General features: G+C 39.2%; 1 protein-coding gene across 8 annotated transcripts in view; it reads left to right on the forward strand.

Annotated features, from left to right (window-relative positions):
- LPAR1 (lysophosphatidic acid receptor 1) overlaps positions 1-24,858 on the forward strand; it is a 146,271-nt gene that overhangs the window by 36,381 nt on the left and 85,032 nt on the right. The window contains exon 2 of one of the 8 annotated variants that reach the window (XM_073876563.1): positions 20,095-20,342. The exons of 6 other annotated variants lie outside the window; for them this stretch is intronic. The gene's annotated coding sequence lies outside the window, so the exon portion shown is untranslated. Of the gene's footprint in view, positions 1-20,094; positions 20,343-24,347; positions 24,404-24,858 lie in introns of all 8 variants that reach the window. One more of the 8 variants, XM_073876565.1, reaches the window with a different exon arrangement.

The raw sequence follows: 24,858 nt of genomic DNA on the forward strand, positions 1-24,858 counted from the left end.
TTAAAAAGTTTTAGTAACTTCTCATAAAAGTGATACACAATTCAGAATCCCTGGAAAAGATTAAAAAGCATAAATCAAAAATTGACAAATATTTCCACTTAACAATAAGCATACACTGACCATTTTAAAAACCATTCTTCTATGTCTGTAAACCCACACTTCTTATAAAAACGACCCTAGAGCATAATATACTGCTAATTTAAAATTTTTTTATGTTAATCTAATATACTGCTAATTTAAAAATTTTTTAAAAATTAGGAACATATCAAATATATATATATTTTTAAATTAGGAACATATCAAATATATATATTTTTAATTAGAGCACATGAGCAAGGGGGAGGGACAGAAGGAGAGGGAGAAGGAGGCTCCCCGCTGAGCAGGGAGCCCGATGTGGGACTGGATCCCAGGACCCTGAGATCATGATCCGAGCCAAAGGCAGACGCTTAACCACTGAGCCACCCAGGTGCCCCTCATATCAAACATTTTTGCATCAATATGTGCTGTATTTGTTTTGGTGTAGATTTCTGTTTGATATTGCTGTCTTTTGAATCTGAGAATCACGTCTACCGTCAAGTGTAGGGCATTTTTGTCCATTATTTCTTTGTGTGTGTGTGTTTTTAAAGATTTTTATTATTTGACAGAGACAGCGAGAGAGGGAACACAAGCAGGGGGCATGGGAGAGGGAGAAGCAGGTTCCCCGCTGAGCAGGGAGCCCGATGCGGGGCTCAATCCTAGGACCCTGGGATCATGACCTGAGCTGAAGGCAGACGCTTAACGGCTGAGCCACCCACACGCCCCTTGTCCATTACTTCTTTGAATAACACTTTACTCCTCGTGGTTTTCTGATTCTGGATCTTCATTTATGTTGAGACTCTTTCACTATCATTCCTACCTCTGACTTCACTTTCAAATTTTCATCTCTTTGTCTCCATCTTCCATTCTGTGTTACTTCTTTGCAGCAGTGGTCCCATTTACTAATTTTCCCGTTGGTTGCACTTAATCTGTTGTTTAATTCACCCATTGAGTTTCTAGTTTGAAATACAGTGTTTTCCATTTCTAGAAACTGAGTCTTTTTCAGAGCTGCGTGGTCATTTCTTACTCTGTCACACCTTTAATATATTTCCTTTGATTGTGAAACATAAACATTTTTATTTTATTTCTTTAAAGTTTATTTGAGAGAGAGAGAGAGAGCACTCACGTGTGTGCACACACGAGCAGGGGGAGTGGGAGAGGGAGAAGCAGACTCTCCGCTGAGGAGGGAGCTCAATGTGGGACTCGATCCCAAGACCCTGGGATTATGACCTGAGCTGAAGGCAGACGCTTAACTGCGTCACCCAGGCACCCATAAACATTTTTATTTTATAGGCTGTATCAGATAATTCCATTATCTATAGATTTTGTAGGTCTGACTCTGCTATTTGTTGTTTTTAATGATTCTTGTATGTGTTGGCTTGCTTCCTCATTTGTTTTGCGTTTTTTTTTTTTTTTTTTTAATGTGATCTCACATTTCTAGGAACTTTTTCTTTGAGAACTCAAAGTGTATTAGTCCAGAAAAATCTTGTATTGGGGTGCCTGGGTGGCGCAGTCTACTCTTTGACTTGCTTTCTGCCTGTGAAAGTTAAAATTAGAAGTCATCTGGGTTTGGGATACAGCTGGTGACTAAGTTCAGTGTTCTTTCACCTTGACTGATTTCTTAACACATTTTGGCTTTCCAAGAGGTTCATTACTTTTTTGGCCAGCCTGGCTAGGCATTTATGGAGGCAGGTGTGGTGTTTGTGTGTATGTTAGGCATATGTATACAAATAGTCGGCAGTTTTATACGATTTTGTACTGGGAGGGTATTGAGGGTAATTTGTTCTTAGTATTCCTGGCAAGGAAGTCTAAAGTGGGACTTTTTAGTTGTAGGACACATGTCATCCTTCAAATATATTTTTTACTTAAATAATCCCCTTCCTTGGAACCTTAAGGTTGCTTTCAATTTCTCTGTTACAAACAGTGTTGTAATAGATGTCCTCATATAGTTGTCTTAGCATAGGCCACTGATTATTTCCCCAGGATAAATATCTTGAGGCAGAATTGCTAGGTCAAAGAGTATGCTTGTTTGGTTTTTGATGTTGCTAGAGTCCTGAAGGATCAGGATGATTGTTCCATATTGAAACTTGTGATCACAGTATTTGAAAGTACCATACTTAGTTAACACTGAGTGTTCTTTGACCATTTCTTTGAAAGGTGAATTACAACTTTTTCTTATGCTCATGGACCATTTGCTTTTCTCTTATAAATTTTCATTCATGTTTATCAATTGTTTTTCTATTAGGATGGTTATTTGTAGGTTTATTTTTATTTGTTTAAACTGTATATCATATATAATTCTTTTAAAACTTTTAAGATATTAATGGCATTTGTGATGTAAAACATTTTCCAGTATGCATTTCCTTTTTTTTTTTTTTTAATATGAAGAAGTTTTAATGGTTAGATAGTCACCTCTATCAATCTTGTATGGTTTTTGCTTTGGCATTATGCTAAAGTAGCCTTCCCTTTCTCTACAATTATATAATTGTTCTATTTTTTTCTTTTAGGTCTGTTAAAGGTTTATTTTTCATAGAAAATGTATTTGGTTATGTGATATAAAGATCTGTCTGTCACCTTAGACCACTGCAAATTTTTATTCATGTTGATTTGTCTTTGTATCTGTTTGGAGGTATGAGTTGGATAAAGCAAATTATTTGGGAATGTTTTTCATGTTGAGGCTGTAACTTTTAGAAATAGAATTGGCATAATATGGAATTTGTAATGTAGATGTTTATAGAGACAATGGTGAACTCCGAATCCATGATGAAAAAAGCAGGTGAGTGTGTTAAGGAAGAAGGAATGAGCTTAGGGATGTGTTAAAGAAGAAAGTTAAGTATAATGCTTACCCATCTTTCTACCAATTTGTGTATGTTTTTTCTTTATCTTCCTAGTGACCATTGGAAATGTGTGGGATTGATCAGGAAGGCTCTTGTACTGTCGGGGTCTGCAGTGATTTGAGAAAGCTGAGAAGACTGTTACCAGCACTTTGTTTCTTGTGTGGTATGGCCTTTTGTGTATCGTGGGTGCTCAATACACATTTGTTGCCTGAATGAATGAATGAATGAATGAGATCCACTGGCTAGGAAATATAGTTAGGTTGTATTTAAACACTTTGCACTTTGGGGTAGACCAGTTCTTTAGATCATTCTTCATTTCTCATGGCCGTGTGTCCTCATTCATTTTTCCTTTTGTTATTTAACTAGGCTTTATTGAGGACTGTGTGTCAGGCACACTGCACAGTAGTATAACAAGATAATTACGGTGCTGACTGTATCCTCAAGGAGCACAAAGTCCAGCAGTTGTGTCATAAAGAGTTTAGCGTGATGACTGTTATCTCTTGTGTGCAAGGTGCAGAGATGATGACATATAGGAGGGTACACCAACTCTCTGCTGGTGGTGATACGTTTGTGCCTGTGACTAAGAAGGAGACTGCTGAGACTTGATAATGAAAGATAAAGAGGAGTTAACTTTGTGTATCGGTAGTGGAAGAGGGCATTTGAATCCATGAAAATAGATATGAAAAGGTTTAAAATAATATGGTGTGTTCTAGGAACTTCGAGTAGTTTCGTTGGTAAATAATGGAAGACTTGCTCATGCATGAGTCAGAGGCCAGATTATTGGGCGGTCTTGTGCAGTATGCAGATGAATCTAAGTTTGTCTCCTCCGTCCCAATTCATAACAATTGAAAGGATTTCTACGGGCTTTTCAGATAGATCACTCTGGCAGGTTAAGTTGGAGAGGGGCAGAGAAGTGCAGTAAAATTCGTCATAGAGATTCTTGCAATTGTCCTGAGGAGATGACCTGAACTAAGTAAGTGACAGTGGGCACTAAAGGAGAGAGAATGGATTAGAATCTATTGGAAGGTATTGTCAACAGGATTTAGTGGCATGTTTCAAGGTAGGAGAATAATAAGTAGATTTGGAATATTTTTAAATTTGAGGTCCTTAAATTATATATAGGTCAGTTGGAGTGTGGCAGAATGTTCTGGATTGGGGATGCATAGTGAAGAAGCATCAGCCTGCAAATGGCTGTGGGATCCATCAGTATGAATAAGCTGGTCTAAGAAGAGTGAGCAGAAGGAGAATAGAAAAGAAAAGGGCCGAAGAACTCAGGGGTGCACCAACATTTCCAGATCGGCAGAGGAAGAGGACCTTGCAAAGATGGCTGAGAAAGAGCTGTCAGAAAGTTGGTTAAGAATAGAGGGAGTATGGTGTCATGAGTAGGGCCAATTTTAAAAGACAGTGATTAACAATGTAAAATGCCACTAACGGGTCAAGTAAGATAAGGACAGAGAAATGTCCTTATTTAGAGGGAAGTGATCTTTTCTCAAAATTTTGTGTGGTGAGGGCAGAAGCCATGGCACATCATAGAAGGATGCAAAAGCAATGAACACAGTCTGTTACTTCAATGTTCTTGGCCTTAAAGAGAGGGTGGTGGAGGGAAGGAACAAAGTGGAGGGGAGAGGAAGAAGTGGTAGTTGGGGCCAAGAGAGTATTTTTCTGTTTTCTTTTAAAAATAAGAATAATAAAAATAGGGGTGCCTCGGTGGCTCAGTTGGTTGGGCGACTGCCTTAGGCTCAGGTCATGATCCCAGGGTCCTGGGATCGAGCCCCGCGTCGGGCTCCCTCCTCAGCAGGGAGCCTGCTTCTCCCTCTCCCTCTTCCCCTGCTTGGGTTCCCTCTCTCGGCTGCGTCTCTCTCTCTCTGTCAAATAGATAAATAAAATCTTTTAAAAAAATAAGAGTTATAGTATGTTTTTATTCTGAGGGCTGGGAATGGAGGAGAGAACAAAGCTGAAGGAACAGAAGAGAGAATAAGAATGAAGCAAACTTTGGTTCCAAACTAGGTATGGCCAGTTGAGGCCTAGGATGGATGGGGAGAAATGCCTTACAAAGTCAGTGTTGGCCAAAATTGGTGACTGTCACTATCATTGGAAGGTGAGGGATTTCAAGGCATACGCTTTACAAATGTTTTTGGGCACAAAGAACTATGTCTGCTGTCTACTGGATGTATGATAGAGCCTTGATTATGTCTTCATGGAACGATGAGTTGGCAGTTTCCTCCTAAGTCTAACTTGTTGGGATAAACTTTATTGGAATCACTAATGGGACTTTTGACATGAGTAACAATATAAGAACACTGTTTAAAAACAACGGTTGGCATAGTGTTCGAAGGTACATGTAAATAAATTGTTACTTTTGGATTCTTGCTTAGCCTAATTCTGGCTTCCATTACATTTTTGCTTCTGTGAGCCATGAGAACCTGAAGTACAATCAGAGGTGTTGGGGGATAATGAATATATGTGGCTCCAGCATCTTGCCTTCACTCCCATAAAGACTGGTTTAGTTTTCATACACCAGCTCACAGATGGATGCCTTCAGATGGATGGTGCTCTTGGGAAGGAAGGAAGCTCCTGATCCTACCATGTTGTACAGAAACCTGGGTGACTGCTCATTCTGTGATTGCTGCCACCACTCTGTAGTCACTGAATTCCAAATAATAGTTCACCTTACTCCATCCCCCCCGAAACAGAAGGAACTTTTCCTTCTAAGTAGGGAAACTCTCCAAGGCATTCTTAGAAATGCCTGCACGTTCAAAGGCACTTCCCACTAAGCAAATGTTATATTCGGTTTCTCCAGACGATGGACTCTAGGATGATTTGTGTGCCATCCTGCTTTTTGCACTTAGGCCAGCCTTTCTCTGAATCAGCACTTGAGATGTGAATGTGCACCTGTGAACTCTCTTCTACCTTGTAGTATTCTGGCTTGCCCACTAAACTCTAGGCATTGGGGCAGCTGTAGTCTGTCCTCCTCTGTCTGAGGATGAATCTCTGTGGTTTAAATACTTTCCTATTGATTCCATGGGAACTAAGGATTCCACTTATAATGGGCTCCTGATGACCTACTTGGATTTCCAGAATTTCTGATCTAGGTATGCAAATTAGGCTTCCTGTAACCAACACTTCTATATTTTAAAGAGAACTCACCCTAGTGCTTTAGACTTTGGGTGGACACATCATTCTAGAGTCTGGTCCTTATATTCCTCTTTTACTGACAGTTTGAATTGCTTTGTTCTATTACCATTGGCAGGAAAAATCCTATCTGTGTTTATGGCTTTGGAGCCTCTGGTTTATTTAACTTTGATTAGGAATAAGAGAATGCCCACCTATTTAGCTCTCAAAAACTGATGGATATTGATTTGCATTTATCCTCACTATTCTCCTATTGTTAGTTGACATTGTATGACCCTTTTCTCCATTTTAAAAGATAAGTTCTTTCTGAAATATGTTCTGGTTTTCTTTGATTAACTTTGACACACAATGTTACCTGGTAAAAATAAGTTTATTTTGCCCTAAAATAGCTACAATACCTACTCTAGTATTACAGTGATTTACTGTGCAGTGTGCAGTGTGGGGTGGCTTAGAAGTAAGTTCAAAAATTGATTGCTCAAGGGAATTTTACAAGGATAGCATAATAGAGGAATATGGATGAATATGTAATTAGAACCCTATTCCTTTTAAAGGATTTACTTAGGACAGATCAGTGTTTCCATGCTTTTGACTTTAATTTATGAAAAACTAGGAAACACAATGAACAGAAATAGTTGATTATGAGCTTATCATCACTGTCTTAATGCATACTTTGTTGTAGCTAGATTTCATTCTGACTCCAAAATGACAGAACTCTCCGTAAACTACATTTTGTAGAAGAGAATAATCCTACTTCAATTTTAATTAAAAAGTAACAGAGCTTTTTTCCACTTCACAGTTTTTGTGAACAGCATGCCAGCCCTGCCCAATAGACATTTTTGCAGTGATGGAAATGTTCTATTTTGCACTGTGCACATATGACGCATGACCATCTTATTGGACAGTGCGGGCCCTGACTTTGGACTGAAAACCATCCCCTGTTACTAGCTGTATAGCTCCACTGGTTTCAGAAGGCTTTTTCTTTTGGGTAGGCCCAGCTCCACCACGAGTGGTACAGTGCTTGCGGGGTTCCAGCCCTGCTCCTCCCACTGAGCCACATGCTCTTGTGCAGTGAGCACATGGCACCATTGGCAAGGATGATCCTCCCCCCCCCGCCCAGAAACTCTCTACCTTGACTGCTGACACAGGAGAAAACCCTGGCCCCACGCCCCAAAGAAGTCTCCCCACTCAAAGTAGGGCCCATTCTTTCCTGAGTTACAAATCAATACTAAGAGACTCGGGTGTAGTGATAGACAAACTCTTCATGTTAGAATTCTTCCTGTACCCAGATCTCTTTAGAGTAGATTTGGGTTCTCCCGTATTCAGGTGGCCCTGAACCTGGCAGTGGCTTCTTTATTGCCTACGGACTTATGGAAAAAAAAAAAAAAAAGGTCCTTTAAAAAAAAAAAGATTTTATTTATTTATTTGACAGAGAGAGAGAGACAGCGAGAGAGGGAACACCAGCAGGGGGAGTGGGAGAGGGAGAAGCAGGCTTCCCGCCGAGCGGGGAGCCCGATGCGGGGCTCGATCCCACTGGGATCATGACCTGAGCCGAAGGCAGATGCTTTAACGACTGAGCCACCCAGGTGCCCCTAAAAAAAAAAAGGTCCTTGCACAGGATTTCCAAGAGTGATGGGAGAAGGGGGAAATAGCGGATTGCTCCATGGTTATTTCAGAAAGCAGAGCTGAGCAATACAGGGCTGTTCCCTGCTGTTCTCTTTGGTACCCCCTCTTCATTCTGGAAAAGGAGGTAGAGTGGAGGAGGTCTGAACCTTCTCACTTTTAGTTCTTTTTTGGCAAAGTGTTCAGTGGACATTCACTGGTTTTCACTCAGCCCCACCTTCACTGTACTTAATAGATCATACATTGTAGTTAATAGATATCACTGCCAGGTTTTTATGATTATTATTAATGGCAGGCTATTATTCTTGGTTTCAGAACCGTGTTGAGGTTTTCGCTTGTCTTTATGTGTATTTTAACTGGAAATTGGGTGGAGATGTATCAAGGAATTGGGGCTGATGTCATCTTAAAAAAAAAAGATTTTTTATCTATTTATTTGACAGAGAAAGAGAGAGAGTGTACAAGCAGGGGAAGAAACAGGCAGAGGGAGAGGGAGAAGCAGGCTTCCTGCTGAGCAGGGAGCCCGATGCGGGGCTCGATCCCCGGACCCTGAGATCACGACCTGAGCTGAAGGCAGACGCTTAACGACTGAGCCACCCAGGCACCCCTAGGGGCTGATGTCATCTTTATTCAGAAGTCCTTTCATGACCATTTGCGTGATTTATTGATTTAACCAAAGCTTTTGATCCTCATGAAACAGTTCTTGGGTTGAACTGATTGATCTCAAAGATTTTAGACTTCAGTATGTAAGAGGGTTGATACAACCACCCTGAGAATCGTGTAGTATATGGGAATTATCTTTTGATGGATCACATTCCATTTCCAAGTGATATAAAACCTATCTGTGTCCACCTCCCTCTGCCTTTTTTTAAATTTATGATTAATAACTTAAACGTTCCTGTGAACCAGCTATTTCCTTTGCGGTGGTATGATCTTATGCTCATGACCAGGAAATGAATTTAAGATGCCTCAGAGCTGTTGACTGGTCCTTTTCTTCAAGGAGCTTGCTCTTGACTTTGTCCATACGAAATCTGTTGCTTTTGGCAGACCCCTGGCACCATTCAGACGGACAGCATTAAATCCCTTCATTCCGTAGGTCAATTCATATAATGGTGTGGTGGGTACATTTTGCACCTCTCTTATTCTTGTGGACATACAGTGGGATTGAGTCCTGCTCCAAAATAACATGTTCTTAGCAGCTTCACTAAGTGTGTGTGTGTTCATGTCCAAGATTTATAAATGACAACACCTGAACTCAGATCTTTTCATCACTGACCCATGGAGTTTCAGTTAGTCTCTATTGAATAGTTCAAAATCTCCTTCCTAAGAAAATTCCTGGAAATCCTCATAATTGAACAGGTAAAATTGTCCTCAATTTGGATCACAATGTCATTTCTTTTTTTTAAAAAAAGACCAAATTTGCTCTTTGTCTTGTATCAAAAGCACGAGACTGTTTTTTATTCAACAGCCCTGAACACTTACACTTTAGACACATAGCAGAGCCTGCAGTCCTGAGTTACCTCCTTTCTAGTTGTATCAAAGGCCATTTGAGGTAACTGATCGATTAAAAGAACAGTCTCGTGAGTGCTTCTCAATGTGTAGTCCCTGGCGTAGCCCCACCAGCATCACTTGAGAACTTGTTACTCAGTGTAAAATGGCCCATTGCAGACCTACTGAATCAGAAACTCCAAGTCGGTGCTCAGCCATCTGGCGTTTGAACAAACCCTCCAGTGAAATCTGGTTGTTGTAGGCTATAGTTTGAGAACCACTAGTCTAATGCACTAGTTACCACATCTGGCTTTCAACGTAGGGGCACTCATTATAATACAGATACTTGGTTCACATCCACACACAATCTGATTCAGTGGGTCTCAAGTAGGGCCCGGGAATCAGTGTTTTTATATTCTGTGGCAAAGCCTCCTTTGGAACCTCTGCTCTCACCTTGTGTCCTATTAGATCACTCAGTTGTATAAATGTGGAAAATAATGCATTTGTCCATATACAGGTGTCTCTATAGAACTCTAATTGAAGACCAAGGCTTGTAATCAGAGGTTTACTTAAGAAGACTTTAAAAATATTTTTATCATACCACAAATGTGACAAGTGTATATTCAAAATGAGTAGGTAAAAGGAGGTATATATTAAAACCAGATTTGCAACAACAAAAAAAGACTTTAAAAATACAGGTGACTGGATTCTGCTAAATCAAAAGCACTGGTTAGGGGTGAGGAGAGATGCTCATTCTGGTGTATGTCCTGGGTTTAAGATTCTCAGCCCTCTGAGAACCATGGATTTAAAAAAATTTTTAATTTTTTATTAAGTTTTTGAATTTTAATTCCAGTATAGTTAACATATAGTCTTATATTAGTTTCAGGTGTGAAGTATAGTGTTTCGACAATTCCGTATAGTACGTGGGGGTCATCGTGACAAGTGTACTCTTTAATCCCCATCACCTATTTCCTCCATCCCCCGCCCCCAACCTACCTCCCCTCTGGTAACCATCAGTTCTCTCTAGTTAAGAGCCTGTTTTTTGGTTTCTGTCTCTCTCCCCGACTTTTTCTTTGCTCATTTGTTTTGTTTCTTAAATTCCACATATGAGCGAGATCATGTGGTATTTGTCTTTCTCTCACTTATTTCACTTAGCATTATACTGTCTAGCTCCATCCATGTTGTTGCAAATGGCAAGATTTCACTCTCCTTTATGGCTGAATAATATTCCATTTGTGTGTGTGTGTGTACATGTGGAATACACACCCACACACCCACACACCCACATCTTCTTCATCCATTCATCTATCAATGGACACTTGGGCTGCTTCCATAATTTGGCTATTATGATTAATGCTGCTATAAACATTGGGGTACATGTATCCCTTTGGATTAGTGTTTTTGTATTTTTTGGGTAAAAACCCAGTAGTGTGATTGCTGGATTGTTGGGTAGTTCTATTTTTAACTTTGTGAGGAATCTCCATGTCTTCTACAGTGGCTGCACCAGTTTGCATTCCCACAACGGTGCTAGAGGGTTCCTTTATCTCCACATTCTTGCCAACACTTGTGTCTTGTGTTTTTGATTTTAGCCATTCTGACAGGTGTGAGGTGATATGTGGTTTTGATTTGCATTTCCCTGATGAGTGATGTTGAGCATCTTTTCATGTGTCTGTGGGCCATCTGTATATCCCCTTTGGAGAAATGTCTGTTCATGTCTTCTGCCCGCCCCCCCCCTTTTTTAGAGATTTTATTCATTTATTTGACAGAGAGACACAGCGAGAGAGAGAGAGAGAACACAAGCAGGGAGAATGGGAGAGGGAGAAGCAGGCTTCCCGCTGAGCAAGGAGCCCGGTGCGGGGCTCGATCCCAGGACCCTGGGATTATGACCTGAGCCTAAGGCAGACGCTTTAACGACTGAGCCACCCAGGCGCCCCTGCCCATTTTTAATTGGATTATTCGGGGGCTTTTTTGGTGTTGAGTTGTATATGGGTTTTTTTTTTTTTTTTTTTTATGTTTTGGGTACTAACCCTTTACTGGATATGTCATTTGCAAACATCTTGAGAACCATGGATTTTTGTCTTCTGCTTTCATTGAGGATTGGTAGAGAAGAAATGGCCATATTAATATTTCTTTCTGGTTTGTACCACATGGTGACTCTTACTTAGATTTAGTAGAAGGACATAGTCTCTCTCTCCTGATAGTTAATATGCAGTTCTTCATTTTCTCTTTTGCTTTAATTACCAGAGAGCTCAGTAAAATTTTAGACTCAATTTAGAAATACCTATTTCCCTTGTCCACTTTAATCCATGAGTCTTTTTACCCCCAGCTTTATTGAGATATTACTGATCTATAACATTGTCTAAGTTTAAGATGTACATGATTTGCAGGTATATATTGCAAAATGATCACAATAAGGTTAGTTAACATAACCATTATCTCATATAATTACTTTTTTTTTTTTTTGCTGGTCATGACGTTTAAGATCTGCTCTCTTAATAACTTTCAAGTGTATAATACAGAATATTAGTTATAGTAACCATGCTATACAGATCCCCAGAACTTACTCATTTTATCGCTGGAATTTTGTACCCTTTGACCAACATCTCCCCATTTCCTCCACTCCCTAGCCTGTGGCATCCACTATTCTACTCACTATTTCTATGAGTTCGCTTTTTTAGATTTCACATACAAGTGAGGGCATACAATATTGTCTTTCTCTGATTGACTTCACTTAGCATAATGCCTCAGGGTTTATCAGTGTTACAAAAGGCAGGATTTCCCCTTTTTTATGGCTAAATAATATTTCATTGTACATATATACACCACATTTCCTTTAGCTATTCATCTGTGCGTGAACAGTTAGGTTGTTTCTAGGTCTTTTCTATTGTTAATGTTGCAATAAAAATAGGAGTGCAGATGTTTCTTTGAGATAATTTTATTTCCTTCAGCTATAAGCCCAGAAGTGGGATTGCTAGATCATGGTATTTCTAATTGTTTGAGGAACCTCCATACTGTTTTCCACAGTGGCTGCACCAATTTACATTCCCACCAAGAGTGCACAGGGTTTCTTTTCTCCACCACCTCACCAGCACTTGTTATCTCTTGTCTTTTTGATTATAGCCATTCTAACAGATGTGAGGTGACATCTCATTGTGGTTTTGATTTGCATTTCCCTGATGATTAGTGATATTGAGCATCTTTTCATGTATCCATTGGCCATTTGTATGTCTTTGGAAAATGTCTATTCAAGACCTTTGCCCATTTTTTTAAAATCACTTTTTGCTATTGAGTTGTATGAGTTCCTTATATATTTCAGATATTAATCCCTTATCAGATAGATGGTTTGCAGTTTTTTTTTCTCCCATTCTGTAGGTGCCTTTTCATTTTGTTGATTATTTCTTTTGCTGTGCAGAGACTTTTTAGTATGATATAGTCCTGCTTATTTATTTTTACTTTTGTTATTTGTACTTTTGGTGTCATTTTCAAAAAATTGTTGCCAAGGCCAATGTCAAGGATATTGTAGTTCTCTTCGGGTGGTTTTATAATTTTGGTCTTAAGTCTTTGATTCATTTTGAGTTAATTTTTATGAGTAGTGGAAAAAGGAATACAGTTTCATTCTTTTTTTGCATGTGGATATCCAGTTTTCTCAGCACCTTTGTGGAAAAGACTATCCTTTCCCCCACTAAGTATTCTTAGCTCCCTTATCAAATATTAGTTGATCATATATGTTGGTATTATTTCTCAAGCCTCAGTTCTGTTTCAGTTGTTTATGTGTTTGTTTTTATGTCAGTACCATATTGTTTTGATTACTATAGCTTATAATAAAGTTTGAAATCAGGAATTGTGGTACCTCTAGGTTTATGATTCTTAGGAACAATGGCTATTTGGGATCTTTTGTGGTTCCATATGAATTTTAGGATTTTTTCTATTGCTATAAAAAATGCCACTGGAATGTTGATAGAGAATGCATTGAATTGATAGATGGCTTTTGGTAGTAGTATGGACATTTTAACAATACTCTTATCCATGAACACAGGATATCTTCCATTCGTGTCTTCCAATTTTTTTCATCAGTCTTCTAATTTTCAGCATATAGCTCTTTACTGTCTTCATCAAATAATTATTCTTAAGCATTTTATTGTTTTTGATGCCATTATAAATGGGATTGTTTTATTTCTTTTTCAGATAGTTGGTAGTACATAGAAACAAATGATTTTTGTTTTTTATGGCTAAATAATATTTCATTGTACATATATACACCGCATATTATTTAGCCAAAAAACACAGGTTGTTTTTGGTGGAGTCTTTGAGATTTTCTTTTTTATAAGATCATATCATCTGCAAACAGAGACGACTTTTCTTCCTTTCTGATTTGGATGCCTTTTATTTTTTTTGCCTAATTGCTTTAGTTAGAACTTCCAATACAGTATATAGGAGTAGTGAGAGTGGCCATCTTTGCCTATAGTCCTGATCTTAGTGGGAAAGCTTTCAGCCTTTCACTCTTGGGCATAATGTTAGTTGTGAGTTTGTCATATGTGGCCTTTATTACTTTGAGGTATGTTCCTTCTATTCCCAATTTGTTGAGAGTTTTTATTATGAACAGATGTCACATTTTGTCAAATGCTTTTTCCGCATTTGTTGAGAGGATCATAAGATTTTTATCCTTTATTGATGTGGTTGTGTCATGCTTACTGATTTGTGTATGTTGAACCATCCTTGCACCCCAGTGTTAAATCCCACTTGATCATGGTGTATGATCCTTTTCGTGTGCTATTGAATTTGGTTTGCTAAAATTTTGAGAATTTTTGCACCTGTGGTTTTTTTTTTTTAAGATTTTATTTGAGAGAACGAGAGAGAGAGAGAAAGAGAGAGAGCACGAGAGGGAAGAGGGTCAGAGGGAGAAGCAGACTCCCTGCTGAGCAGGGAGCCCGATGTGGGACTCGATTCCGGGACTCCAGGATCATGACCTGAGCCGAAGGCAGTTGCTTAACCAACTGAGCCACCCCACCCCTTTTTTAAGATTTTATTTGAGACAGAGCGCACACAAGCAGGGGGAGTGGCAGGCAGAGGGAGAGGGAGAAGCAGGCTCCCTATGAGTAGGAAGTCCTACATGGGGCTCCATCCCAGGACCCTGGGATCATGACCTGAGCCAAAGGCAGGCACTTAACCGACTGAGCCACCCAGGCATCCCTTGCACCTGTGTTTATCAGGGATATTGGCTTATGGTTTTTTTTCTTTTTTTTTTAAGATTTCATTTCTTCATCTGAGACACAGATACAGAGAGAGAGAGAGAGCATGAGCAGGGGAGGCGGCAGAGAGAGAGGGAGAAGCAGGCTCCCCGCCGAGCCAGGAGCCCGACGCAGGGCTTGATTCCAGGACCCCAGAATCACGACCCAAGCCGAAGGCAGACGCCCAACCATCTGAGCCGCCTAGGTGCCCCTGGCTTATGTTTTCTTGTAGTATCTTTATCTGGCTTTTGTGTCAGGTTAATGTTGCCCTCATAAAATGGGTTTAGGAGTATTCCTTTCTCGTTTGAAAAGGATTGGCATTGATTCTTCTTTAAATGTTTGGTAGAATTCACCAGCAAAACTATCTAGGCCTGGCTTTTTCTTTGTTGGGAGGTTTTTGATCACTGTTTCTATCTCCTTACTGTGTTTGATCTCAAATTTTCTATTTCTTTATGATTTAGTCTTGGTAGTCTTGTATGTTTTTAGGAATTTATCTATTTCTTCTAGATTGTCCAGTTTGTTGGCATATAATTGCTCGAACTCATGACTCTTGCTGTTTTAAAACCTGTAAACTGACTGCATATGGAGATGGACAGGTTCCAGAAACTTTGTAAATGGTGGAATATCTGCCCTTTGCTTTGAAATAAGCTTACTTGGAGAACTCTCCCAGCTCCAGATCCCTGCCTCCTTTGGGTCTTCCTGCATATGATGGATGTACTACACTTGTCAGTATCCTGGTTGTGAAAGAGTTAATGTTTTCCATTACCAGGCACTGACATAGGCAGTAGGGGAAATCTGGTTCATTTTGTTTCAAAATACACCATACCTCAAATAAGTATAAACAGCTGCGATGCAGGATTGGGGCCAAAAGAAATCAGTGTGGCGCTATGAACTCCAGCTGAGAGGAGTTCATGTAACATGGATCTGAGATCAGGCTCCAAAACGAAACCATTAGGCCTCAGCAGGAGAAGAGTCCTCGCTTGTCCTCCTGGTCACCTCCACCACCACTCAAACTGGGATGGCTCTTTAGAGAGGTGACCGGTTCCTCTTGCCTCTGGATCCACTTCTCGGCTATGGACTGAGCACACCACATTCAGTTTCTTGGAACCAGAGCCATAGTAGTGTAAAATGAAGACATCTTGGAACCCAAAGGATTTATAGATCTGTTGCCTGCTTATTTTTTCCTCTATGACTTGGCTTACAATGGCAACCACACGCACCCCGGCTCTCCAGCACCCTCCTTCCTTTTTTAAGCCCCAGGAAATTCTTGGTCAGGTAGAAACTGTTGCCACTGCGTCTGGTTGGTGGTTTTTTTTTTTTTTTCTTCTTCGAGATTTTTCAGGTAGCATCCGTTGAGCAAAACTTTTTTTTTCTGATTCCTTTTCTACCAGAATTCCCTTTTTAATTTTGTCGCGCATTCTCGTCTCTCGGGCTTAGCCGTATCGTATCTTTTCACGCTAGCGAGATGTTTTCCTGTAGGACACCCTCCGTTCTTTACATATTTGGATTTCCCCCTGTGATTTTTATGAACAAGTAGGATAGCATTTTTCAGACTGATGATTAGATGGTCAGAAGTCTTTAAAGTGGGGTCTCACAGCTGTTTTTAGGTTTCCAGCTGGTTTTTAGGTCGCGTCTCAGGCATAGGGGTTCTGTGGCTACTTGGCGGTTTGACTATCTCTTTGCAGTTTGTAAAAAGGCTCCTTTGCCTTTCCACTTTCTGCTGCTTTCCTGGTAAACACCTTCAACAATAATTTAAAAAGAGACGATGGACTCTGAGAAACACACTGAGGGTTCTGGGGGGGAGGGGGGTGGGGGGATGGGCTAGCCTGGTGATGGGTATTAAAGAGGGCACGTTCTGCGTGGAGCACCGGGTGTGATGCACAAACAATGAATCACGGAACCCTACATCGAGAACTAATGATGTAATGTATGGTGATTAACATAACAATAAAAATTATTAAAAAAAATAAAAAGATAACCACTGTCACATTTAAAATCCTTTCTTAAGAGGCAGACAAGACTTAGAATACCATTCACGTAAGTTCGGGGAGGGGCCCCTTTGTGTTTTCATAGTTACTAAATCATTGCGAACTGAGGAGAGCCCTTCAATTCCCTTTGCTTCACATTCCTAATTTCTTCAACAGGGGTGATAATGTTTTGAAATGTGACTCATGAAATTGTTATATTAACGAACGAGGCCAGCCTTTCCTTACTGACCTTTCAAGTGTGGCGAAAGCACATATGTGAATTCTCAGGAAACGATGGTATTTACATATCCTCCGCCCTGCTGGGAATAATTCTTGCTGTCACACAGTCCTAGTGTTCTTTAGATTTCCCTCCATACTTACTGTTCTAAGGGAGTCTGTTTTAGAGAGAGATTGCCAGGAGCAACTTCACTGAGGAACAGTGGTGTATGTTAAGAGCGGGAAAGGAAATTAAATTAAGCGCCTCATTTTTCCCATGGCAAGGAAGAGAACTAGAATTGTATTCAACAGGTATTATTTTTTTCCTCCTCAAAACGTTGGCCAGGATGTCTAAGTCTAGACTTAGGATGTAAAGGACTTTTTTTTTTTTTTTTTTTTTAAGGGAACTTATCTCCAGTTTAATTAGAGATTAGTGAAGGAAACTAGGTTTCTTATTTGGCTCTTGAACTTCAAAAATAAATAAAACGTTCATATTTCTGAATAGCACATTGTGCGCCAAACAACATCTGGAAGAGATTATTCTCACGGGTAGGCAGAAGAAATTTCATAATCCACCATCTTCAAAGAACGTGATACCTTGTCACATTTCCCCCCATAGGCTGGAAACAGAAGATAGACTCTTAAAGCCACATTGCTGGGGCATCTGCCTTTTCCTTTGTGTTGTGTTGCATGTGAATGTATCTCTTCTGTACTATAATACTTCTTTAGGTTTGCAACTAAAGCAAAACTTAGTGGTGTGATGCTGCCTGCACTATGTGCTGTGGTCCAGACTTCTCCTTTTTCAAAAGACCTCTTTGACTTTTGGCAACACGCCCCTTATACGCAGCCATTTGTCTGAGACATCTTTTCCTGTCTTCTCTGAAATCAGGCCCATGTGTGTCTGGGGTAGTCCTGTAATTTGTAACAGTAACTCCTAACCAGATTAAATTTTGTAAAATTCAGTTGATTCTGGGGCATGTGTATTCGTATGTTAAATGGTGACACATGAACACTCCTTTCCAATTAAACACATTTTCTCGTAGATGGCAGGGCTTCTGCTGCCCCTGCTTCTCCCCTCCTCAACCTCCACCTGTCCCTCCTCTTTCAGACTTACAGAAAAGTTGCAAGTAGAGTACAAAAGTAGGAAGGGACTTTTATCTCACCAAGTCAGTGAGGAGTGACTTGTTGACATGATGTTGACACCCTCAAATACTATAGAATATATTTCCTATATACAAGGACGTTCTTCACATAGTCACAAGGCCACTGTCAAAATTAGGAGATGAGCATCATTATTGTATCTAATTTTCAGATCCTGCTGAACTTTCCCCAACTTATCTCAATAATCTCCTTTATAGCAAAGGATCCAGTCCAGAATCTTGCATCGTGTTCATTTGTCATGTCTCTTGTCTTCTTTAACATGGAACAGTTTCTCAGTGTTTTTTCCCCTTTTATGACCTAATCTTTTAAAGATTATAGGATGGGGTGCCTGGCTGGCTCAGTCGGAAGAGCCCATGACTCTTGATTTCAGGGTCGTGAGTTCGAACCCCACGTTGGGTGTAGAGATTACGTCAGTAAGTAAAACTTAAAGATTATAGGAAAGTTATTTTGCATAATGTCCCTCAGTTTGGGTTTGGCCTGTGTTTCCTTTTGATTAAATTCAGATTTTGAACCTTTGGCAGGAATATCAAAGAAGGGATGCTGTGTTCTTCTCGTTACATCTTGTCAGGTGGTGTACAATGTCAATTTTGTTACAATTTCCCATGATGTTTACTTTGAAGACTTGATTAAGGTGGTGTCTTCCAGACTTCTCCACTGTAAAGCTACTGATTTGCTTTTGTAATGAATACAGATTTTGTGGGAAAGTATTTGGGTCTATGTAAATATTCCATTTCTTACCAAACTTTTATTAGTTTATTTACATTAAAATGAACTCCTGGATTTCTATTTAAAGGGTTATAAAGCTGTTACTGTCATTTATGTTGAAGCTCAAAAATTTTTATTTTAGGCCAGGGGGGTGCCCTTCGAGCTAATTTCCCTGTTCTTTCAACATGTCTCCGTAATTTTTGAGTGCTGTCTTTCTGGCAAAACAAGATATTCTGAGTGATATCATGTACCATCTCAGGGCTTAGTAAATAACGTATGTATTGTCTTTGTATGCTTTTCCAAATGAGGGGGTGTATAGATACACAATTTCAGTACAATTTAATTTTTATTGTATAAATTTTATTATATAAAATTGTATGTAAACAGTTTTAATAACTCAATTTGGCAAGTATTGTAGTATTAGATGTTTAGATTGTTTCTAAAATTTGCCAGTCATATATGATAATGCACTGAGCCTCCTTGTAGCAAAATCTTTGCTCTTAGTATTAATTCTTTACACAGTATAAATTCCTAGATGCCTTTGTTAACGGGATCCTTTGCTGTTACAAACTGTTATTCTGGGCTGAATCACTGTTCTTATCACAGCTGTAGACTTCTGTATTCTGGCCAGCTATTTGGATACTTTGCTCCCACTCCCATTTACTCTCTTTTCTTCCGCTTTTCCCTTTCCCTCACCTCCACTAACATGAATATGCATGTTCATACTCCTTCAGTTGTAGGCCATTTAGGAATTCTGACTTTAGAAACATGCACTTGCTCTCAGAAGGAAATATCTTCTATCTCCTCCAGTGGCTATGTTTGGCGTAGTCTAGCTTGGCCCGAGACTTGGTTACAGAGGTGGTAATTCTCCTTGTCTTGAAACTGAGGGACCTCAAATACTCCAGCATGGCTCAGAGGCTCCCTCCCCAAACATTCCTCAGTAAAATTTATCCATGCTATGCTTCAGGGTACTTCTTCGTTCCCTTAGATGCAAGTCCTGAGTCCCATTAGTCTTTGCACTACTCTGGGTCCCTCTGCAGATGTCTGAGGGTCATGGCGTGAGATACCAAGGAGACCCAGAGCTTAGACATTGTGCGCCTTGGGCTGTGGAAAGAAGCAGGATAAAGAAATTTGTCCTACCTTTCAAGAGGATTTTCTCCATCCTTTTAAAAAGATGATTTTTCTTCCTTCATTCCCATCCCTTTTCTCCTCCTTTGTGAGTGAGTACACTCACTTGTTCATTTTCCTCTAACTCTGAAACCTGTAACTGTAACCCATTCCTGATCCACTCTTACTAAAACTACAACCCCTCTCCCCCCATCTTCTAAGCAACGTAACACAAGCTAGCTTGAGTTTGAGACTGTAAGCAGAGTATGGCCAACACATCTTCCGCTTTAGTAGTGACAGCTGTTCTGAGATTTTTCTGCCAATTGTGTTCTAACAATTCCTGGTTATTTTGATACATTTCAGGATAGTATCTCTCCCAGTCAAGAGCACTGTTCAAAAGTGAAAACAGTATGCCTGTCAGTGCACTCCTAGAAATCAGAACAGTGAGTTTCTTTAGGTAATTTTGGGCCAGTTTCTTCTATCTGTAGAATACTGGACTCTGAACAGATAAGATACATGTTAAACCTGGCGATGGTGGCGCTTTCGTTTCTCCTTCTGCAGGCCACGTGTATCCCTTCCTTGGAATGCATCAGCTGAGTGCCATCTGGAAAGAATGATAGACTTTTAGGCCAAGTGTAGAATGAAAGGTCTGATTGAAAAGCTGGAGAAGCAAATGGAAACACTGATCCTATATGTTAGGAAAAGAAAAGATTTAAGAACACAAAACGTACTGTCTTCAGTGAATATATTGAAGCAAGATCTTGGACCTGATACTTTGAAGAAGAGAGGAAAAGTTTCTGCTGCGACAGGTAGAGACGGTATTTTAAAACAAAACATGAAGAAATGATTTGGTTTCTTAAGTGCTTTTCTGATTTCTTTGTTCTAATTCTGCATGGGAAGCAAATGGACCCTGTGATCACAGCTTCCTTCATCCCAGCTGGACCATTTGCCTCACTGGTTTTGTGGGAAGCAGTGGTGTAAGGATAAGAAATTGAGCTAAAAAATGTACCATGGACCCTTAGTCACCCATTTTTCCCCCCCTTTTCCTTTTTAGGCTCTTTGAGCCTGAAATTCTCCTTTTATTGACCTTAGAAATAAAACAGTATTGATTAACTCAAAAGGTGAAGAATGTTTTCCTTTTTCTTGCAATTTTCTGGAGTTTTTGTTTTGTTTTGTTTTTAATATTATTTATTTATTTTAAAGAGAGCGAGCAGAGGGGAGCGGGTGCAGACGGAGAGGGATAAGCAGACTCGCCCAGAGCCCGATGCGGTGCTCGACCTCACGACCCTGATATCATGACTTGAGCTGCAACCAAGAGTCAGATACTTAACTGACTCAGCCACCCAGGGGCCCTGATTTTCTGTGGAGTTTTTATCTTAGCTCATTACAGCTATATGCATTTCAATTATATAGCTGTTATTAGTTATAATAACTGCATTTTTTGGTCCTGTTACGATCACAGGTATTCTGTGTTTACACTGACCGGCTGCTCGTGCTGAGGCTCTCCTCAGCGCCTTATTTTTATTTAATCACACGGTCAGTTGCATTATGCCATCGAGTGGATTTTTCAGGGTGAAATATATCCTGATTGTATTTAATAAAAGTGCCTTGTTCTTGCTATTGGAAGTAAATGACAATTTGGGTGAACATATGCTTTTTGAGTCATTCCATATTTCTGATGAAATCATGAAATTTGCTCCTATCTTATCTGTTGTGGTCAGGATGGTGGCTGTGTACAGCCTAATTTTTCCCCCCCACTTGATTTTTATTTTAATGGGAATTCTTTTAACTCTTGCAGTTTAGTAACTTAACAGATCTGTGTTTCAGTTGCAGGTAATGTACTTACTTCATATTTTACCTGGAATGTGGTGAGCTCTTGTTCCCCCCCCTTTTAATTATGGTAACAGATACATAAGATAAAATTTACTGTCTAAACCATTTTCAAGTTTAAATAGTGTTAAGTATATTCACATTGTTGGTAAACAGATCTCCAGAACGTTTCATCTGGCCAAACTGAAATGCTGTACCCATTCAACAACAGCTCCCCATTTCCTCCTCCTTGCAGATCCTGGCGACCACCCTTTCACTTTCTGTCTCTGTGAATTTGACTACTTTAGGCACCTCATATGAGTGGAATTACAAAGTATTTATTTTTTCATTACTGGCTTACTTCACTTACCATAATGCCCTCAAGGTTTATCCATGTTGTAATACGGATCAGAGTGTTCTGCCTTTTTAACACTGAGTAATATTCCATTGTATTTATGTACCACATTGTTCATCCATTCACCCGTTGATGGGCACTTGAGTTGCTTCTACTTTTTGGCTACTGTGAATAGTGCTGCTAGGAACATGGGTGTACAAATACCTCTTTTGAGACCCTGCTTTCAGTTCCTTTGGCTGTATATCCAGAAGTGGAATTGCTGGGTCATATGATGATTCCATTCTTAACTTTTTGAGGAACTCCTGTTTTCTATAGCAGCTGAGCCATGTTCCCAGTAAATGCCACCAGCAGTAAAATAAAGGTTCCAATCTTCACATCCCTAACAATACTTACTTTCTGCTTTTTTGATAGCAACCATTCTAATGGATGTGAGGTGGTATCTCATCGTGGTTTTGATGTGCATTTCCCTAACGATTGGTGATGTTGACTATCTTGTTCTTTGCTTTTTGGCCATCTGTATATGGAGAAATGTTTGTTCAAGTCTTTTGTTCATCTTTTAATTGGATTGTTTGATTTTGTTATTGAGTTGTAGGAGTTCTTTATACATTCTGGATATTAACTCCTTTTTAGATTTAGGATTTGCAAATATTTTCTCCCATTCCATGGACTGTACTTTTACTTTTGATTATGTCCTTTGCACAGAAGTTCTTAATTTTGATTTAGTGCATCTTATCTGTTTTTTTCTATTGTTTGTGTTGTGGTGAGCTCTTTAAATCTTCTCCATCATCTTTTAAAAAAAGTTTGCTTTTATTGTTAAGTAACTATTGTGCCATTTGCCCTCAGATCTACCAGTTATTTTTATATTGAATCTCTACTTTCTGTGCTCCATAGCCATATTGTCTAATCAGTCTAGTAAATTCTATTACTCTAAGTGTGTGTAGTTTTTCTCAAGCTCCTCTTCCATGGCATCAACTTGGTTTTCTGTTGTGACACTTCTGCCTGTTGTAGTTTTAAATTTTTAGTGTCAGCCCTGATACTATTCCTTTTTTTTTTTTTTACTTTTATTTTTTAAAGTTCTACATGTTTGTGACTTAAAGTATCAAGTAGCTATATGAGGCTTGCTTAAGAAAAGGAGCTCTTCTCTCCCTACCATTTTCCCTCAACATGCCTAGCATTTTCAGTTGTTTTGGTGGCTTTGTTCAGTAATTTCATTGCATCTCTAAGATCTTTACTTACACTTTTTGATATATCAGTTTTAAATATTTCTTGCTGTCCCACGGGGAAGATGTGCCGTACACACATTCCCATCCTGTACCTCTTCGTCCTAATACAGTTAGGTCATGATTTTGATTAGGCCATTCATTATTCAGTGTTAATGTCATCATGACCTTGTTAATGTTGTTAGTAGTGGAGCTGTCTAGAATTCTATGAATGCTTCTCTTCTACAAATCCTTATAAAAGAGAAAATTTTAATCCTTCTTTTTATGTTTGTGTTCTGTGTGCTTCGTATTCTGTGTACTCATTCAGTCCCAAACTCTGTCAGTTCTAGAAGTTTGCTCTCGATATATCCAGATGGACAGTTTTTTGTTTTTTTTTTTTTTTTGCCCAGGCTCCTTTTTGAATCCTATTACCTGTCATCCAGGGATCTCTTTTCTCAATGATGCCAGAAATTCCTTTTATTTTTCTCCTGTATTGAACTCCAATTCCTGTATTATATGCCTTTCATTTTCTTATTTTCCTTCCTGTTTTGCCCAAGAACATCCTCCAACAGAATTGTAGGTTGTAAATCACCTGACTCTTTGCCTTACTGCCTTCTAGCTTCCCGGTTGCTGTTGAGAAGTCCAAGGACTTTCTGATCCCCAATTCTTTGTTTATGAGCACCCCTACCACTCACCCCTAATTTCTGATTGGTGACAGGATTTTTTGCTATCTCTACCATTTAAAAATTTTTCATAATGATGTGCTTAATGTTGGCAAATTAAAATCAGTTGAGGTGGGCAAGTAGGCACTCAGTGGACTCTAATAATCAACAAATTTATGACTTTTCCATTTTAGGAGATGTTTTGAGTTATGTGACTCCTCCCATCCCCCCATTTCTTTTATTATTTCATTCTGGAATTGCTTTTCTTTAGCTATTGGATCTCCTTGACTAGTCCCCTACCTTTCTCCTTTTTATTATTCTCTTTTCCTTTGTTTGTTTTTTTTGCTCTACATTTTGGGCAAGTTTCTTAACTTGATATTCCAATCTTTCTACTGCATTTTGAATTAGCATTTGTTAAGTAGCCTGTTTTTGTTTCAATGGGTGCAGTGTTACCTTTCTGGTGTTACTATTGTTCTGTTTTCATCTGCTTAGAATCCAGAGAAGAGCATTAGTTCTTAGATGCTATAAGGCTGGCTTCCGATGCTATTTCGGACCTTCCTATATCACATCTTGTTTCTCCAGGTTTGAGGTTCAGAGTATTTTTTTCTACTTGGTTTCTGCCAGACTATATAGAGCTTTCTGCAGAAGGATACACAAATTTAAAGTCTGGAATTTTTTTCTACTTCACCTAAAAGGCTTTATTTATATGTAATGCTTTTTTAAAGCTTTAAAGATAAATTTACTCTTTCCTGGTTGTAGCATTGATGACTTCTTTCTTTCCCCCTTTAGTACTTTTCATTCATCTGTTATGTTTTGGGGATGGCAGCTTTGAAATCTTTACCCATGTAAGTACCTCCCTGACTAAGCTCTGGTTTATCTTCTGTTTCATAAAAACTGTCTTTTGCTTTATTTTTTATTCTGTTTCCTGCTTTATTGACCACCTTCATTCAAGTTCATAAATCAGATTTTTTTTCTGGTTAACGCAGACTCATTCTTACCTCATAATTTTTAAAGTTTTTTTCTTAATATAGTACACCCATTCCTTAAGTAAATATTTGCTCTGATCCTAGAATCTTCCCTTCTCTTGAGCCATAATATTTTTCATTTGCTTAGTGGATTTGGATTTTTCTCTGTTGCTTATCCATAGAGAGGGAAGTCTATGCATATTCAGTATTGGGTATTGCCCTGTGTTCTTTCAAGAGACTGAAATGAGTCACTGTTTGACTCAAGTCCAGATAGAGAAAAATGGTTAGATTTATAGTACACATTAATTTGCCAGTTAGAAATTCATCTTCCTCTG

The sequence above is a fragment of the Callorhinus ursinus genome, unplaced genomic scaffold (assembly GCF_003265705.2).
Source record: "Callorhinus ursinus isolate GAN/ISIS: 27379988/994484 unplaced genomic scaffold, GSC_fseal_2.0 scaffold24, whole genome shotgun sequence".
Classification (NCBI taxonomy): Eukaryota; Metazoa; Chordata; class Mammalia; order Carnivora; family Otariidae; genus Callorhinus; species Callorhinus ursinus.